General features: G+C 31.4%; 1 protein-coding gene across 1 annotated transcript in view; it reads right to left on the bottom strand.

The window, feature by feature from the left end:
• LOC123007572 (protein timeless homolog) overlaps window positions 1-20,982 on the bottom strand; it is a 48,908-nt gene that overhangs the window by 10,812 nt on the left and 17,114 nt on the right. The gene's annotated exons all lie outside the window — the stretch shown is intronic.

A 20,982-nucleotide genomic window follows, 5' to 3' on the forward strand; every position in this document is an offset into this window, starting at 1 on the left:
GCAATCGAGATGGCGTCATATTTTACAAAAATAGCTTCATTTCAGTTCGCACCTAGCCGTAAAAGTCCCCCGGGAGCTATTGTCATGCAACAGCAAGTTGATTAAATTTAACGCTAATGCGAGAGATAAGAAAATAAAAGAGCCTGAGTCGGGATTAACGATGAGATACAAATTTCGCTCGAAAGCAAGCGTATCGCAGCCGTGCCAATAATAATGCGTTTATAACAGCTCAATTAGTTTCGGTAATTGTGAGCATTGTTGCAAGCGGTCACCTGCGAACATGTGCCTCGACATCGGTCTAATTATTGCACCATTCAGTTCAAACGTTAACGCAAATTCGGCACACGATGATTGCCTAATCTGCATAGAAATACGAACGAGATTTGCTAAATCGCAACGACCTCATGCAACATCAACAAATTCAATATTCGAAAGTCCACCACTAAAACAAATTTAATCGAATAGTTTCGGTCAAACTGAATCAAAAAACGCCAAACATCGATCGAAGTGAATTTTTTACTGCCAACTAAACAATAAACATATTCATAAATTTGAGTTTGGCAGCAATTTGAAACAGTTTACTGTGCTCTACATTTTTTATTTGTTTAGAGCCGGTGTCATAGTCAAATGAAAGAGACTTTAAAGTTAGTTTAGAATGTGAAATTTTGTTAATGTGTCCGTAGTAATTAGCACAATCTAAACATATTTTAACTTTAGTCCCTTTATTTCGATTATGAACTTATAAAAATGTTTTTCATCCTTATTTCTTTTATTATTTCTCATTTATTTATTTTTAAATAATTTCTAACCAATGATTTTACTCTCCCAAAAATAGCTATTTTACGGACTCTATAAAATAGTAGGCAAAATAGGTGTTTTTATGGACGAAAAAAACAATCTGGTTGTATGAACAAAAACACAATAAGCCCGTCACACCAAACTTTTGGAGATGTAATTATTACCTATAAAATTAAACTGTTTTGCTTCAAAATTAGGATTTTTTCTGTTTTTTAAAAACTTTAGTGTGACGGGCTTATCGTGTTTTTGTTCATCGTTTCCATACCAAGAAGATCCAAGAAGAAGAATCTGGTTGTATGACGATTAAAATTCGAAGCTCACAGTTTTCGAGGAATTTTTGCTTTATTGACATTAACCATAAATAATAAGTGTGAATGTGTTTTTGAAAGTTATTAAAACGTTTTTGCAAACTCATTGTCCGCAAAAACTGTTTTTTACGTACTTGTAATAAAAATAACTATTTTATTAACATCGTGCTAATAAACTACATACCTATTTAATCAAAAAATTGTTTTCATAATTGAAATTAAATATTCATTATTATGAAAACGTCCTTTATTAAGCAAAATTTTCATATACCTACTTACAACTTTGAGTAATTTTTCAAAAACAATTAAAACAAGTGTGTTAGTAAAAACCTAGCTTATTTCATTATTTAAATTAACTACTAATAAATATCATAAGCAATCACCATTAAGTCTATTAGTTTCGCAAGACTTTAGTCATATAGAAAATCATTATACTATACCTGACATAATTTTGTACGTCTATTTACCGTGCTATTACATATTACAACCTTAATATTTTGTTTGTAATATGTAAATTAAAAAAAATTGTTTAATTAAAAAATCTCCTTTAACTAATGCCAATGTTGGTACAAGCAACGAAATATGTACTTGTAAAATCATTATGACTAATAAATTTTTAGTACAATTGGACTTTGAATTTTTATTATTACATTGGTACGATTACCTTTACCTACTGATGGTAATTTGAGATTCTGACCTTAGATTCTAGATAACTCTATTAGTTTTATACAGGATTTTTTTTTCTTTCTTTCACATAATCTACATACATCCAAAAATAACATTAATAAAGATATAGAGATATCCAGTAACGTGCCCGTACACATGCTAGTAATAACGGTAAAAATAAAGTAAAAGTAAAAATAATTCAAAATAGTTTCGAAAGAATTAATTTTAATTTAATTACAAAACTTTATCACTTTACACTTTAAACATCCATAACGAAGCTTTATCGGACTATCGTTTATTTGATAAATTAGTGTTATTTTTCGATGTAGAATATTTGGTTGCAATTTTTCGCAATATTAAAAAAACAGCATGTATGTTATATTCGACAATACTCATAATGAAATAATTGTTATAACTATGTTGCTATGAGCTTTAAAGAAAAGTTTTTGCATAACTTACTTTGCATAAAATCATTTTTTTATTTTAAGGAAATACCTTATTTTCTTCACATTTTTTAATCAACAGGAAGTAATCTTTTTTTTCTACATTTTTTTCCAGTATTGTTCGATATTAATAATGAAGGTAATACATTTTATTCGAGAATCTTTCAAAACTATTTGCTGTCAAGAATTATTCCTTTCTTACTCTATAGAACAAAATTCAACAATTGAAATACAAAAATACTGTTGCTTTGTTTATTACTTTCTGCACTGTAAGTAAGACAGATTTTTTAGAAACTATACAGCAAATAGTTTGTGTCATTTTGTATTTCGCCGCTTGAAAATCCTCGTTTTGCACAACCGTTGCTAATTGGAGCAGAATCCCGAGTGCAGCTGTCTGTTAGGGCCAACCACTTGGCCATTTCCATCCCGCTTTTCACACTAGTATAAGTGTGCCGCTTTGGATGTAATCCTTTTAAATTCAACATTAAATTACGCAAGATAAATGCATTGTGCAAATTTTACGACGTGGCGGTCAGAAAAGCTCCGGATTGCAAATAGCGCCGCTACATACCTCGGAATAAAAGAGTCGAAAGAGAGGGAATCGTTTCACACGAATTTTCTTTTTTTCCCGAAGGTTGTAAAGAATGTTCTCGGTTTAACACCGCAGTCTTTTATGATCGTCCGTGGAATGACCGCATATATGCTCCGTTTCCTCGTGAAAGAGGATCACACAACAGGGCGCTTATTTTACTAAAGCTGCACATATTTTATAAGAGCGTTTTAATAGCTTCGAATAATGCACGTTTATGGGTTTTGTGCATTTATTTTTCGATTTATTGCGCTCGCAAGGCGTGCCCGGTCCAGAGTTAATGCAATGTGATGGATGCTGTTATTTTATTGAAATATTTTTGCGTCAAATGAGAGAAATCGGGAATTATCTCCGCCACTTGGACGTTAAACAACGCTTAAACGAGGGGAGTCAAGCCGGGTCAATAAAAATTTTATTGGTGTTCAGCTAGACTCCCGAGCTTTAATGAAGTAATTATCTCCATGCGAAAGCTTCAATTTTGAGTATAGAGAGTCGGCGAAGCGCGAAATCGGTTAAGATATCAGAAGCGGCTAACGCAAGCAGTTTAACAATTACGCACGAAGGCTGAGTGTCTTTGTTTAGCAGTTAAATCCAGTTTCCAACTTGGGAAACTCCACAACGTTTCACAAAAAGCCTCCGGCCGCGTTATAGTGAACCGACGGATTATTGAAGCATTCTTATCTGTGATGACCACTACTCGATTTACTTCCGCGAGCGCTCTCAACAAACATAAAACTTTGTGTAAACGGGCTGAAAAGCTGTTTAGAACTTTGGAAATGGACACGAGTTGTTTCGCTGTCTTTTGCTATTTATTTTACGCTGAAAATACGCACAATCGATAATCGAAGGGGGGCACTCGACACTGGCATAAATTGTCTGTCGAGCTCGGCGCTCGCATTGTGTGCTCTTTGATGTGGCACGACATAATTTCTGCTTTAGGAGACCATCTTTTTAAAACTAGAGAGGAAAGTAATGAACAAACATCTAATGATACCGCATGCAGTGAAGAAAAAATGTGTAAAAATTACAGAAACTATTGAATTATATTTTTTTAACTCATTTCGATTCTATCTAATAAATACACGAATTTTTTTAAAACCCTCGTAAATCGTTGATAATTCATTTTGGAATTCAACGTTTTATTATTACTTTGAGTGTACTTTTGATTCAAAGGTTTTTTGTTTTTTTGTTTGAAAACGTGATAAAACATTTTAAAACTATAAATTTATAAATGAATGTAATAATCAAAAGAAACTGGTACAATAAGAAAGTATTCGGAGACTTAAATCGGCCAGACTTACACTTGAGTGCAAAAAAACGCAAATTGAAATTTTATAATGTTCCTAATTTGGCTTGTTAATAAATGCCAGTTTTTTGATATTATCTTTGTCACAATTCACAATTTCATAATTGTCAGATATCTTCCAAACTTCTATCAAATTTTTACATGTTTTTCCATTTCGCTTTTAATACTGACTATGACACTGCACTGATAAGACCATCAAATACATTTCTAACCTTTTTGGGAACAACCTTTTTCACACTAAGTAAAACTCTGATAAATTTGACAATTTTGTTTTTGACAATTTGCGCTTTTTGCACTCAAGTGTAATTCTTGAAAAAATTCAACGCAAAAAAAGGTTGTAAAAATTCTTGAAAACAAAATAAGAGTATCCAAGAGAAAATTAACAAGAAAATAAGTTAATCCGCAAACATCACAAAAGTGACCACTTTTATGATAAGTACAACTTTGCCTTTCAGCCATAGAGTAAGAATTCTATTTTTGCCACTAAGCGTTTTTACTTTTACCGTTACATTATTGACATTTACCAATGTTGTTTCTTTATTGTCCCTTTCGCTGCTTCAGCAATTTCTGGAGAGGTACATTGTAGATCATCAGCATTCGACATTTTGCACTACTAACTGCACTAATCATGCAGTATTTAAATTAAAAAAAAACACTTTAGAAAATCTCAACACAAACTCCGATACTGGCGCGTGATGTTTGTTTATAAACGTTGGTTATGATTTTTAGGTGCAAAGCGTCCTTATTATTTTGTTTGTTCATTTACTTTCTAATTATAGTGTTGCTTATTACTCTCGATCTAAATACGTTTGCGAATAAAATACTATATGTTATTCGAAGTAAGTAAGTTTATGTGGCTCAGCTAAATTATTTGCCACACTAAATTTGACAAAATAAAAATTCTGCTTCACCACACAAACTATCACTTTTACTAGTAACAACATATTAATATACTATTTCCTCAATTATTCGATATATAGAACTGAAAAATAATTATTCTTAATACGTATAAACGTAAAAAGGGTACAGTTTGTCTCCATTTATCCTTAGGAAGCTGTGATAAAATTTTGTCGGTCTATTTAAGAATCACCCTGTATAAATACTTTAAATAAAAAAGTGTGACTTTATCGGTTACCAATTCATTACGTCTACAACCAAATAGTAATAAGTTAATGACTGTTCTCAGAAGATCTGTCACCATACTTTCTGATTCAATTTGTTAGGGAACATATCTACTATTTTGAGAACAAAGTTATTATTCCTAAGATGATTATTCGTTTAGTGTGCGTATAAACTAGTATTTGGATACATAATATATTTAAAAATACTTTTTCATAATCAGAGTTCGTTAGATGAGGAATAATTATTTTGGTGACAAGTTACAATTATTACAAAAACAAAGTACTTATGTACCTAAAAGTTACGACAAATTAAATAAAAAAGTTTGTATAACCATAGGGAGCTAAATTTAAAAATCTGTTAGGCATTGAAATTTAAAAAATATGTATAGTTGGAGACAAATTACTTTGGTCGTTAAAGTCACTTGAGTGACATAAAGTTGTAAAGCAAGGATTAGGACCATGTGACTGTCAGACTCATCACTGCATATTTTCGACAAAAGAAAAATCAATAATTAGAAAATTGTCATCAGTGTTGACTTGATGTTAATGCTTGATTCACATATTTTTTTTTTAATGACAGCAAAATGATGACTAAAGTATTTTGTCACCAATAGTACAAAAATAGGCGAATTGTTGAGGTAACGTACAAAAAATAAAGAAGAACCGTTATTAATTTGAAATTAATAGATCAAAATTTTCTAACAAAAATAAGAAAACAGTTTTATTTTTTCTAAAACGTCAATAAAAAAATCCGATTACTTTAACTCAATCGTTAAACTTCTTTGCATGCCTAAATTGCTTGAATAAGTACTATGACAATTAACAAAAAGCATTTTTGTTTCACTCGTCACTATTTTGCAAACACTTTAAAAAGCAACCAAAAAAAAACTAGAAACAAATAAAAAATATAAAAAATATTGAAAATCCAAGTTTGTTTCTGATATTAAATTAATGTTTGTGTAAAGTCGATAGTTTTCTGTGAGTGACGCTAGGTATTATTGTGCTTTATGTTCTCTTTTTATTGGTGTATTAAATGGAGATTCAATATTTCCTTTATCTTTGTCTGTTGATAGAAACCGTATTTTCCTGCAGCGAAAAGCTCAACTAATAAACATTTACCACTTTGCTTTCGAACTTTATGCCAGCATTTAAATACAAAGCGAATTAATGGGATCGGTAAAAATAGACTGAATTCCCCAATGCATCGGTCGGTTTCACTTCCGACATGAAGGGCCACTAATGTGCGTAGCTGGGGGTTACCGTGGCGATAACATCAAATAGCGTCACCGTAATGACGCCAGTCCCTAATTACATACCTTAGTCGGAAGCCATGTATGATCTATAGCAATAATGACACCGTTAGAGAAGTCTCGGACTGTTATTACCCCACAAGACATGTTCAAAGTGGATTAGCGATGAAGACTATATCACAAACGACATTATGGGATATGTATAGCGTGCAACGCTAGGGGAGCACACAATAAATGTTGTGACATGAAGTTAGCGAAAATGAAAAATGACACCAACTTTTAAAACTGGAAATATTGACAACAACCATTTGTTAAAATTTATATTCTTAAAGCTGGAATTTATAGCGCCTGACATTATTCTAATTTGAAAAATTACACTTTTAGGATATTTTTTGTCAAGTTTCGAGGCGTAATTAAAACGAATCGGATTGAAAAGTTGTTTGGTTCATGCAAACGACTAGAATTTCAGTTATGGAACGCTGCACACAAATATTTGTACTTTGTGGGGTTCGACTGATATTTTAGTGTTGATCTATATGACAGGCTTGTTTTTTTCGCACTTTCAGATATTGTTTTTCACCCCCTGTTCTGTTAAATGTGTATATCTGGAAATGTTATCTCCCCATACCAGCCATTATGATCCCCTATTTATTATCAGTCACTTGCAAGTCCCCACATTGGTTTTTCAATTTACAGCGTAAAAAACCTTTCAATTCCAAATATTCAAACAGTAATAAGCAAAAAACAATTAGTCTTTTGAAAAAGACACTAGACAAGAGCATGATTTAGCATTTTCGCAAAGTCACCTAAATGCAAACGTTGCATTTTTTGATCCTTTTTTTCGTGCACCATTTCGCAAATAGTTTTATGGCGAAATCATGATCGTTTCGCTTCATCTCTGGCGTAAATGATTTTAAATACATTTCTTAAAACATAACCACTGAACCTGGAAACCAAATTCCTGGTTTTCAAAAATAATCGTACAAATAGATTAAACACGAAAGCAGTGAAAAAAATTGCCTAAACACATAGCAATAGATTATGTTATTAGGAGTAAAAGTGATTGTTTATATGGCGAAGCTGACCGTTCATTTTGCCGAACGGAGTGAGCTGAGCCACATAAACTCACTTTTACTCCAAATAACATATACTATTTTATCTGCAAACGATTCAGATGGAGAGAAAAAAGCAACACACCAATAATCAAGTAAATCACCTCAATAATCAGGACGCTTTGCAATAAAATCATAACAAACGTCACACGTCAGTTTCGGAATTTGTGTTGAGATTTCAAAAGTGTTGATTGATTTAACTGGTAAATAATTGGTGTAGCTTATAGTGCAAAATGTCGAATGCTGATAATTTACCTTGTACCTTTCCAGAAAGTGCTGTAAAAAGCGAAAGAGACAAGAAAGAGACAACAGTGGTAAATGTCAAAGTAAGTGTCAAGTAAAAGTGAAAACGCCTAGGCGTAAAAACAGTGCTTTTACTCCATGTTTGAAAAGTAAAACTACCTGTGTCATTTAGTCATAAAAGGGGTCACTTTTGAGACGTTTGCGGATAAATATAATTTAGTTCCGTTATTTTATAAAAAAACACACTATTTCTACACTCGAAAACCTTCAAAAAAAACATAAAATCACTCGAGTATGAAAGATAATTTTGTATTTTATTAGTAAAATACGTTAAAACATGCATCAAAAATATTACAAAATAAATATAATCCTAGATATATGAAAAAAACCCTTGTAATTCTTTTTTAAATAAAGTCGACATATTAAAAAGTATTTGTTGGGTAACAAGATATTTCAAATTATTGAATGTTGGCACAAGTTTTAAATGTTAAATTAAAACAACGCGACATAGACAAATTTCCTTAACAATTTCTATCACTATATAAACTAAGACTGTACAACTTTTTTTAATCACCGTGTATAACATTTTGACTTTTTCTCTAAGTTCGAAAAGTTATAAATACATAAAACATCCTGTTCTATACAAAATAAAAATCAATGATAAATAAGCTCATTTTTCTTTAAAACAAACTCTCCCACAAAATTGTTTTCTTAATTTTCACATTTCCAACAAAAAAAGTTAAGTCGCTTTGTGGGTACAAAAATACGACAATTATAGTTGCAAAAATAGATACATCTTACATTTTTGTATAGAAATAAAAAAGTTGTTTGGTAAAATCGGTTATATTATTGCAGAAGAAAGAACTGACCCGGCGCATTTTTATTCATTTTTAACTTTTTTTCAAACAATTCGAAATTAAAATGTTTTCCTTAGTTTGCAAATCAAAAGATAAACTCCTATTTAATAAAATATGACCAGCTAAACAAAACATTTGTGTCTTTATTAATTAAAAAAAAATGGATATAGACCTAAAGCAATTTTTTCAAAAAGACTAGAATGTACCTCGTTAAATGTTTGGTTTTGTTGTTATTTGTCACAAAGTTAAAATAACAACAAAATTTAAGTACAGAATACATTTAGGGTTGCTAGTGTAAATAATAAGTAAAAAAAGTATTTTTTTTATATTTAGCGACCCTATATAAATATATAAATAAATGTTTCGTTAAAAAAATCCCCGGTAATTTCTAACACTATAAATACAGTATTGTGTAACTTTCTTAAGAGCACAATTAAACTTTTTCGCGTGACACCTAGTAGCCAATTCCGTGAGGAACAGCAAAGGTGCACTTTTGGGTCCCATTTTTGTGCCCCATTTCGCAAATAGTTTTATCGCGTCTGTATCGTCGGTCGTTTCGCTTTATCTCTGGCGTTATTTGCTGCTCGATCGAGTTTATCAAATGCAAAATAGGTGAATCTCGTCGCCCTCGAGTCTAATTTGCACCCAATCCATTATGAGCATTGTCTAACTAGCACAAAGATATCCATCTTTATTCTAGGATATATGAGGGGTCTGCCCGCATGAAAGGGTTACAAGTCGATGGTGTAAGCCAGCATCGCTGATAACGCGTAATGAATACGAACAATGCCGGGCCCGCCTCCCTAATCTCGTAATCTAAGTCCTCCGGGTGGCTGTTGCTGGCGACCGCCCGTCGAGGCCGCTAATCAACGTACCATAGCTTGATTACTCGCCTAACTGAGCGTACGAGGGCCCGAAAGGGTGCCGCCACGCACCATCCACCTCCAAGACTCTCGAGACAACACTTGGATCGATGCGAAAGCATTTCACTTGGAGATGAAAATTTAACTTGAAGCGAAATTTTAAAAAAATTGTGGTAGATGACGATGACACTCGCCCAATCATAACAAACATATCTGCGATTTCTATCACCATATAAACTAAAATTGTTCAACTTTTTTTAATCACTGTATATAAAACTGTTCTATTCAAAGTAAAAATAAAAAAAACAATGATAAATAGGCTCATTTATCTTTAAAACAAACTCTACTAGATAATTTCTTTATTAATTTATTAATTAAGGCGCTCTGTGGCTACAAAAATACGATTCTACTTGCCAAAATAGATAAATCTTACATTTTCATGTAGAAATAAAAAAGTTTATTGGTAAAATCGTCAATATTACTGTGGAAGAAAAAACTGAGTGTTTTCCTTAATTTGCAAACTAAAAAATATATTTTATGAAATATAACCAGTTCAACAAAACATTTCTTTCTTTATTAAGTTTTAAAAAAAATTATAGAAACCTAAAGCAATTTTCTCAAAAAGAGACTAGACTGTACCTCGTTAAATGTTTCATATGTTTCACATTTCACTTGGAGATAAAAATTTAACTCTAAGGGTGATTTGCAACAACACAAGTTAAATTTAATCTCTGATTAAGAACAATTGTAACTATGATAATAACAATGGTTACTATGGATTTAATCCGAGATTAAATTTAACTAGTGTTGGTGCAACCCACCCTAAGCAAAATATTGTAAAAATTGGTGGTAGATGACGATGACACTCGCCCATTCATACAAACATGTTGAGTTCCTTTTAACGATTTCCCTTACCATATAAACTAAAATTGTACATACAACTTTTTTCAATCACTCTAAAAAAATTATAACATTTTGACTTTTTCTCTAAGTTCGAAAAGTTATAAATACATAAAACATCCTGTTTTATACAAAATTAAAAAAAAAATCAATGATAAATAGGCTCATATATCTTTCTCTTAATTTTCACTTTTTCAACAGAAAAAGTTAAGGCGCTTTGTGGCTACAACAATACAATTATTCTACGTACCAAAATAAATAAATCCTTGCATTTTCATAAAGAAATAAAAAAGTTTATTGGCAAAATAGTCAATATTATTGCAAAAGAAAAAACTGACCCGGCGCATTCACCATATTTTAAGTTCAATTTTCAAACAAGTCGAAATTAAAATGCTTTCACAAAACATTTCATTCTTAATTGAATCAAAAAAAAAAATAGATATAAACCTAAAGCATTTTTTTCAAAAAGAGAAAAGACTGTACCTCGTTAAATGCTTCACATTTCAATTGGAGATAAAAATTTAATTCAAATCAAAATTTTAAAAATTGGTGTTAGATGACGATGACACGCGCCCAATCATACAAACATATCTGAGTTCCGTTTAACGATTTCTATCACCATATAAACAAACTAAAATTGTACAACTCTTTTTAATCACTGTGTATAAAAAATTATAACATTTTGACTTTTTCTTTAAGTTCGAGAAGTTAATAAATACATAAAACATCCAGTTCTACACAAAGTAGAAATCAAAAAAAATCAATGATAAATAGGCTCATTTATCTTTAAAACAAACTACTACATTTTTTTTTTCATTTTCACTTTTTCAACAGACAAAATTAAGTCGGTTTGTGGCTACAAAAATACGACTATTCTAATTACCAAAACAGAGAGATCCTTGCATTTTCATAAAAAAATAAAAAAAGTTTATTGGTAAAATAGTCAATATTATTTCAAAAAAACAACTGACCCGGCGCATCCGCCATTTTTGTAGTTCAATTTTCAAACAATTCTTAATTAAAATGTTTTCAACAAAACATTTCCTTCTTTATTGAATAAAAAAAAATAGATGTAAACCTAAAGCAATTTTTTCAAAAAGAGACTAAACTGTACCTCGTTAAATGTTTCACATGTTTCACTTGAATAAAAATTTAACTCGAAGGGAAATTTTGTAAAAATTGGTGTTAGATGACGATGACACTCGCCCAGTCATACAAACTTGTTACGCAAAATTGAAAATAAATCGCTCCAACATCAAACAAAAACGTTTAACTGAGTTGCAGTCGTAGTGGAAATATCTCTTGAAATTTATAATGAAAACTCCGTTTTCGCAAATAAAAAAGCAAAACCTCGCCATTTCCTCGTATCTCCATACGCGCTCCTCCTCATTTTTACGTATAACGTTCAAGAGCACAAAACATAAAACATATCGCTGTCATATTTGGGCCGCGCCAATTTCTCCTCGTTCTGACCGAATGCCAACAACCGTATATTACGTACAAACGACGTTAAAAGCCTCACCAGTGCTTCATCGAGTTTAGCTCGCTTGATAATCAATCTTTTTACGGTCTGCGACAAGCCGTGACCGACGACGTCCACTTGAAGTAATCCTGCATAAATCATTAGACCGCGTTCAAGATGACCATTATCCGGTGCAAAACCCACAAGATTTCTACACGACGTCATCCGTCTTGCTTTACTCGATGTCCGAATCTGTCGCAAGATTTTAAACCCGGAGAATTGGACACGACGCCATCAAAAAACTTTAATAAACGTCAAGGTAAAAAATGACGGCAGCGGACACGAGTTAAGCCGCAGGATAGCCAAAGGAAATAATTGGCTTAGGTCCACTTGACAAAAAAATATCGACCAAAAAACAAACAAAATTTTCTAATATAAAACCTGTCTACTTCGAAATAAATATCTGTGTACAAAGTAAATTTTTAATCAAAATCCTCTCTCTGCATGTTGCAAAGTCAGACTAATTCTCAAAAAACAAACTACAGTGGTTTGTGGTTCACAGATACTCGTAAATATAAATAAACAAACGGCCTCGACACAGATGTTCAGAAAAAAGTGACTAATAAATAATTATATTAAATAAATTTTTTGAAAGCATTCTTCTCAAAATAGGATTCTTTTATTTAATAAAGAAATAAAAAACGTCGATCCCATATCAAAAGTCTAGTACTAAATAATTACATAGGTGACTATTAAATATTTATCACTGTTACAGTTTCAAAAAATGAGTAATATAGTAATTCATTTAAAAACACGAGGTGTTTATGACCGAATAATCCACAATTACTTTTTCGAAGTAAAATCTGAGGGCAAAAATCTTGGTGTTTTGGAAGCCTATTAAATAAATTGTTTCACATAATTTCACAAGATCTGTAATAATAAAATTAATAATAAAATAATACATAGGTAATTCGGTGTAAACTCAAAGATTTTAAAAAAATGCAGTCTTATGCAATTTGTACACCCCTCAAATAATTGGCAATAATTAACAAAGCAATTTTTAATTAATATTACTCTTTTGTTGTTTGAATACATGATAATACACGATAGTAAAACTAATTAATGAAATAATTATAAATTTGTCAACCACTGCAAAAAGTTTCCAAAAAAAAGATAATTAAATGTAGTTTTATTATTGTTAAAATTGAATTTTATCTACACTTCTCTTCATGTTAAAATGAAATTTTCTCGTCTAGATGATAAAAAATACATCCATTGTGGTATATCTGCAATTGTTAGTTGCTAACCATCTTTGACATTAGATTTCATTGTTGAATTTTACATTGACATTTATAAATATCGACCAAATTGACTACAAAATTAGTGAGGATTGAATAAAATTTTATATTGTACAAGACGATAAATTTTTCATTATCTTTTCGAGCATATTATTGCTCTCAAAGATAAAATTCAATTTGTCAAATAAGCGCAAGCATCGCAAAATTATGTGAAACACTTTGTATATGAAAAAGTCTAGTGCATTTTAAAATGTTCATTTTGCAACTTTTTTCTTAAAATATAATAATTTGAGATAGATATCGAAACTTAATTTTTAAAACTAACAATTTTTTAATAGTTTTTAAAAAAAACCTGAAATTTTTCTACAATCATGTGTGAAGTTAGATTTCACACATCGAAATCAATACGCGAAGTTAGCCATTTTTGTTAAGGGCGCGAAATTCACAGTGCAGTACTCATTTCACACACTGAGAGCATTTCACGCACTGACAAAAATATAAAATAGTATATTATATATAAAACTTTTCGCACGCAAGTGACAGTTTGGCAGTCACAAAGTGTTTGGAAAGTGCCTTTCACACGTGTTGTACACTATACTTTTTCTACGACTGCATCAAATACGCGTTCTGGATTTATGACACGTTGTGTAAAATAAATGATTTTCAAGTGTAGGTAGTGTTTTTCACACACTTTCCATAGCAGCCAAAGAAAAATTAAACTTTGAAGTATTTTAAATAATTAAACAAAATATGAGAGAAAAACGTTGCTTATATTATGTGTGCGAGACAAAAAGGCATTTGAGCGCGTTTTCGTTTCACACATTTAATATAAAATAACTACATATTTTGAATATTCAAGAAAACAAGTTGCTCTTCTATAAGATGCAGAACTATAAACATTATTTAATTACATTTTCATAAAGAAATGAAGCGGTTTATTGTTAAGAATTCATATTGCAGAAGAAAAAAAAAGGCTTATACGCCATTTCTATGTTCAATATTCAGAAATAACTGTTTTAATATTTTCCTTACTTTGAAAATCAAGATTTATATTTACAGAAACAATTCAAATAAACCAATATTTTTCCTCCTATGATAGAATTTTTTTTATACACACAACTTTTAAATTTTTAGTGTTTTCTGTAAAGTAAGTCTTCGTTACGAGCGACCAGTTTTTTTAGAGTACATATGTTTGAAGCATTTCACGATATGTTTATTATTGAAATATTCTTGATGCTATTACTCCTGCGAGTATTATAGGGAATGCGAGAATAAGAGCATAACTCTCGGGTTGTCTATTGAATATATTTTTCATTTTCGCATGTAAACAGGGATGAATGTAGACGTTTCATAAATTTATTGTCCCGCGTCGTAGGCGATAAATTTTTGTAGTTCTCTCAAACACATGCTGAAATTACAGCAAGTCTCAGCATAATAAAAACGCATCAAACCATTAATTAAAACCGCTAATTGAAAAATAAAAGCTCGGTATAGATTAGTGCCCAACCCTTCCGGTTATTATTCCGCTATCAGCATTAAAAGCGGCCATTAAATAAAAATATGACAACATTTAACAGCAATAAGCAAATTGTGCTCAACAATAACTAAAATTAGCCGGAACAAGTGCAACCAACGGCCTGGAACGTGGAAAAATGCGTTAATCCATTACTGAAATGCAAAAATTTGGAGTTGAGTGTATTGCGACTAAGACTATGAAAGGCGGATTAACTATGAATAATGGCTAAAGTTTAGCTAAGTGTCGGAGTAGTTAAGCACTTATGCACCAATCATAATTGATTAACCGATTATTGGACGGAATTATCAAGAGAACTATTCGCCACTAAACGCCAATCACACGAAAAAGCCGCCATTTTATCGAATTAAACGATGAAAAATCGCCCCCGGATTCAGATTTGAGACGTCGCTCTTCGATTATTGTGATCGATACTTCCCTTTTCGCAGTCGCATCCGTTTTGCTCGATCGCCAGTAATGACCCATTTCAGCTCGAACAAATCCGTTTTTAAATTGTGAAGATACAGCGCTATTGTGTCAATCAAACTCTAACGGCTATTCGAGCTGTGCTTTTTCCACCCGAAACACAATTATTCATCGGCGATTTTTTGCAGAGCCCCAATCAGTGTTTGGGCACGATTTCCGACCGCTGCATAGCCAAGGGAACTTAAATGTCTGTAATTATAGTTAATTTAATGGCTCGAATGCGAGCTGGAATCGCCCCAGTTGTGTCCACTAATATTCGTTAGCCCCAGCAATTGCTTTTTATGATCTCTTTGATTTGTGACACGCGACGGGGTGCAACTGTCCCAAAAAATGCACAACAACCTGGAAAATATTCGAGTTTTAAGATCCGGGAAAAGTAAATGGAATGGTCTAGGAGCGCAGCACGACTATCTTGTTCGGGTGAATATTAAATTTTATACGAGTTGGAAATTTATAGAGTCGTTTATAAATACTGAGAGATTTTTGATTTATGAGGTGGCGAGTTAAGTGCCTTTAAATGGAATATCAAAAATTAATAGAATAGATAATTGGTGATTGGCAAATTCGGATTATACTGTCCAGATTTTTAATGTAAATGCCAATATAAATTAAACCATAAATATAAATATATTTTTTAAATTTATTAGTTTGATTTAGCATGACACATTTGTAACAAAAATTTTATTATTTGTATGTTAGATATTTCCAATACCAACAGTAGTTTTTGTAAAAAAAACAAATTTCACATTTCATTGCAATCAAAATCAAATAACTTAACTTTAATTAGTTTAATTCCAAGTCGAATTTATCTTTCAAATTAAAAAAAAAACAAGCTCTAATTTATTTTTCAAAATAAAAAATTTAAAAGTCTACATCCAGAGTATAAAATATGTCAATAAATCAAAATAATGCTTTTACAATACGAAATATTTAGAAATATAGACTGGGTTATAAAAAACGCCCTAGCCATAACTTTACAATTTTTAAAAATATGCATTGCTTGAACATCCTAATAGATGACAGTCAATTGTGCAACTTTGGTCAAGAACTATGTTGGGACGTTTCTTACAGTTCAGCCTGTATTTATTAAATTTTAGTGTTACAATCAAATTTAATGTCCTGATAATCAATTGGCAAAATAAAGAATGCAAAGACTTTATCCTAATTAATTTAATTCTCAATATAATTCCTAATTTACTTTATGTAAACCGAACCTTGAATCTTTAAAACAGCAAAAAAAAAAAAACAATTTTTTTACAAAAATAATCAAAAACCAATTCTGCAAATTGCAATGTCCTTCAGCGTCACCGACCAATCTTTTATCGATTTTTTGTTGTTTCGCGAAATGTGGAAACAAATGTCCATTTTTGGCAAACAATGCATGGATCAAAGCAGAAACAAGACTGTTTTATGTAAAATTCCTCGAAAGATCAGAATTTTTATAATTGCTATTTAATAAAATAAAGATACTAAAAAACACTGTTTAGTTCCATAATAGAAAATAGAATAGGTAAGTAAAATGTTTGTACAAAAACAAATTCCCCTTATGAACGAATTATTAGTTAATTGTTTAGTGTCTAATTTGATTTTTTAATTTAACAATTTTTCAACTGTGTAATTTATAAAACAGACATAACATGGAGTAGACCTGAAAACAGCTTTTAACTAGAATAAGCTAAAATCTCAGTAAAAACTGTCCTGTTGTTCAAGTAGAATAAAAAAAGTTCTTAATAATTGGTTAATCATGTAACCCGGCGCATCCACCATTTTTACATTAACTAATAAATTGTGTTGGTTGCTAATTAAATGTTTTTTTTGTATTTTTTGTTGTTGTTTTTTTTCCCTTTTGTGCTCTTTTGTTCGTCGTAAATTTTATTCGTCCACCTGTAATTGATTACTTCAGGTGCAATAGAGCGAAGCTTTTAGCCGATACTGAAAAACTGTTGGCATTACCATCCTTCATCCATCACTCATTCACTGCAAATGGAACACATAGCGAATTCAATATGTGACGCAAGATAAAATCAAATCAGCATTTGGAATATCGAGAGGTATTTCGCTTAGAATTTCTCGTGCTTCCATTTGTATCATTTTATTCCGGAGTACTTCTCGACTTTCGTTTAAGATTTTCATAGGTTCTTACCCTACGTTCATAAATCTTCTCTATGTTAAAAATTCCAGTAATAATTTTTCATGCATCCCGCCCTTCGCGACTTTTTATTCCTTTTACTTTTCTGTTTGGTTTATTGAGATTTACGTTTTTGCAACGCATCGAAACGGTGAATTTCCTTCACAAACATATCGAGAATTGAAATTAGGAATTTATCAGTTGCTAATTGCGCACAGCAAGTGCCGCTCTAATATTGATGTTTGTGCGAAATTCGGCGTGTGTGCATATCGGCCGCCGGCTGTTCGCATTACGCAATGTAATATTATATCAATCGGGGGCCCGAACGTCCGCCACAGCTTGGCGGGATGGCATTTGATGCATGTTTCATTAAGTCCTTGTCATAACCCTTCCTTTCAGAAGACACCGCAACTTGGGTCCAGTATATTACCTCCTAAGTATCCGATTATAGAGCTTACCAACTTTACCCAAAAATACAGAAACCTGCAATCACGACTCGGTAACTTCACACACTAAATAAACTTCTATCCCCGCACAAAAAAAACAGGAAAAATGAAATACAAATGCTTACATCAAAATAATTTTGAAAAAATGAACAAAATAATTTATTAATAAAAATATTGGGTAACAGTATTCACCAGTCTCGAGGTTGTTGCTCTATTGAAAAAGTAATTCGTGTTTCACGCAGTAGTTTAAATCGCAATTTCAATAAAGCGCAAAAGATCCACAATTGAAACCCAAACTGTGCCGAAAAAATTGAGAAACCTGTGACTTGGTAACTGTGATATCTCAATAATTTCACGCACAATACGTCTGGGATTTTCATATGACAAGCTTTTAATCTCACTTCAAGGATTCGAGTGCGAGCTCGTTATATTTAATGAACAAGATGCCGCGAGTAGACATATGCGAAAGTGATCTATCACCAGCACCCCATTAATCATCCGACACCAACTACGATGCACCCTCAAGCAAAGATACTTTAATGGATTCCTCCTAAGCCGCTTTGATTTTCAAAAAACGTATATCTCGCCCTTTGAATAAAATCGATGCTTCAAAACCGTCTAAATAATTCAAAATAAGCTGCGTTGTTTAGTTAGCATAAAACAAAGTCGCGTATTACAGATTTGACAAAAATTTAAAAAGTGGTTGCTATTTTTTATCACCTTTGTGCCATATGCACCCTCTCCGGTGTTCTTTTTACCTTGGGGTCCTCGTAAAAGATTTATGTTGCACATTTGCAATTAAAAACTCCTAAAATGGCGACTTTAAATCAGGGCCATAATTAGAGTAGCAAAATATGAAATAAACATTTTAATTGTTTGAAGCGCACCCTCGTCGCTTATTAGTTTAGGAGTTTGCGGGGATGAATAAATTCCGGTTACCGAAAAATAAAACTTGACCGTACTGAATTTAGATAAATTTTTAATATCGATGTCGATCTATGAGGGGCTAGGGCAGATAAAACCAGCAAATTAACATTCATGTATTCATCCCATCATGAATATCAAGTCGACTTTTTGAAATTTTCATCGACTATCGTTGCGTATGAAAAGCGCGTTTCTTAATTATGATGCAATTCAATTTGAGGGGAGTATCTTTTCAATTTATCAAGTTTGGCCCCCGAAATGGCTGTGTAATTAAAACGCAAACATTTTATCGTCCCTAAGAGCGAAAAAACGACACGAGATTTTCCTCGATAAAAAATACGGTAATTTAAAAACAAAGAAAATTACAAGGACAAGAGTGGAAATAAGGTTACGGTGAAATACGTCTCGGAGCTAAACAGCATTACGGACTTGATTGAAATGAAAACATGACCGCCCCACAATCAGAACACGGTTAATGTAATAGCAGCCAAAGTATACTCAGCAAACATAAACTTTTCAAGTTAATTAACATTTTTGTGTGCGTGTGCACAGCGCTCTGTATGCGATTAAAAGTAACCTGACACATATCCGATAGTGGATAGGAAATCATAAAGAACAAAGTAACAAACTGGCAATTACGAAGTTCAAGATAAACAAAAAATCATCAATAACAGAAAGCAAAATTGTAAATACAACGAAGTGAGGAAAAAAAAACAGTAAAATTGCATTTTTTGACATTCAGTAGGTATTCTCACATTGTATGTGCTTGTAAAAAAAACATTTTCCTTACCATCTAATATCTATTACTTTTAATGAATATAAATCTAAAATTATTTTTATCTTCAAGCGCTCAAAAATTATCTCTCTGCAGAACCGGTTGAAATGCCTTTTTTTGTTACCAGAGTTGTAATACTTCAAATCCTAGGAGTTGAAACGTCACTCGTAATCTACTAGTAGATGATACATTTTGCTGGTTAAAAATAATTTTTTTTTTTTTTTTCTATAGCAGATGTTAAACTATTTCTTTATCAATTCTTTTTAGTGAATGAAGTAGCACTTTAACCGCAAGAGTAGATGTTTTAGTAACCCATGGTAACAGACCAAAAATTGTAATTTTCTTTAAAAGTTTATTTTTTGTTTTAAACTTGAAGTTCTGCTATAGAAAAAAAAATTGTATTATACACGACGACAAAGATTCTCGTGAAATACCAGTAAGTCCACTCGTGAACTTAACCTTTTCACTCGTAGATAAACAATCTCTTTTTCGTCTTATACAATAACTATTTTTCGTCATATTAAGTCAAGATAGTGATTAATATAAAAGCCAAAACCAATTTTTGTGTGATTATTAGAGTTCGAACTTTTTAGCACAAAAAATAAACTTAATATGTAAGCAAAATATGCATAAAAAGCACAAAAACTAGAAATATACCTAAAAATAAACTCATATTTTTTTTTTTAAAAATTTCAGTGCTATTCAAAACAACAATAAAAAAGTCTCAAAACAACAAATATTTCACAAAAAAAAACTTAAAAACAATCCACACATAGAAAACATAATCACGTAATAAAGTTATTCTTCATCATTTTTATAAAAAATACTGATTAAATGTTTTTCAAAATTATCGACTAGAAAATTGCGTTTTCCTTATCGGTTGGCATATTTGAAAGTGTGAAAATTCATTCTACTTCTAACCTAGCAATAAATTTGAAGCATAATTAAAATTATAGCTAGCGTGGAAGGATCCATATCTAAATACTCGTTGAAAATATTAATTTTTACAACTTGTGATATTTTTTCTAATAAAACATAACTCCCATTTTCGACAAAATTTTTGTTTAAAGTTGCCGACAGTTCCACTTACTTTTAAACTAGCGTTTTTTAAATTATTTATTTTGTAGGTGAATGCGTATATGAAAGAGCTAAAAATAAGGTATCTAAACTCAAATTTTATCATTTTTGTATGGAACCGGTTTTGCAACTTAACGACTCAATTATAAATTATTTGTAATTATTAGTATTAAGCTAAGTAAAATGAACAAAATGATAAAAATAGCACTAAAAACGTTTTTTAACTTAAAAACACAAAATAATAAATAATAAATATAAAAACTGATTTATTTGAAACAGAAAGAAAACCCTAATTTACCTATATCGACAAAAGATTTTACGTTGCTTATTAAAATAACGGATTAACATAATACTAAGAATCCAAACCCTACTGATTATTAAGAGTAGTTTATAAAAAAACTTGAGATGCAGTTTTAA

The sequence above is a fragment of the Tribolium madens genome, unplaced genomic scaffold (genome assembly GCF_015345945.1).
Source record: "Tribolium madens isolate multiple individuals breed KSU strain unplaced genomic scaffold, Tmad_KSU_1.1 Scaffold_3;HRSCAF=73;Tcas5.2_LG2, whole genome shotgun sequence".
Taxonomy (NCBI): domain Eukaryota; kingdom Metazoa; phylum Arthropoda; class Insecta; order Coleoptera; family Tenebrionidae; genus Tribolium; species Tribolium madens.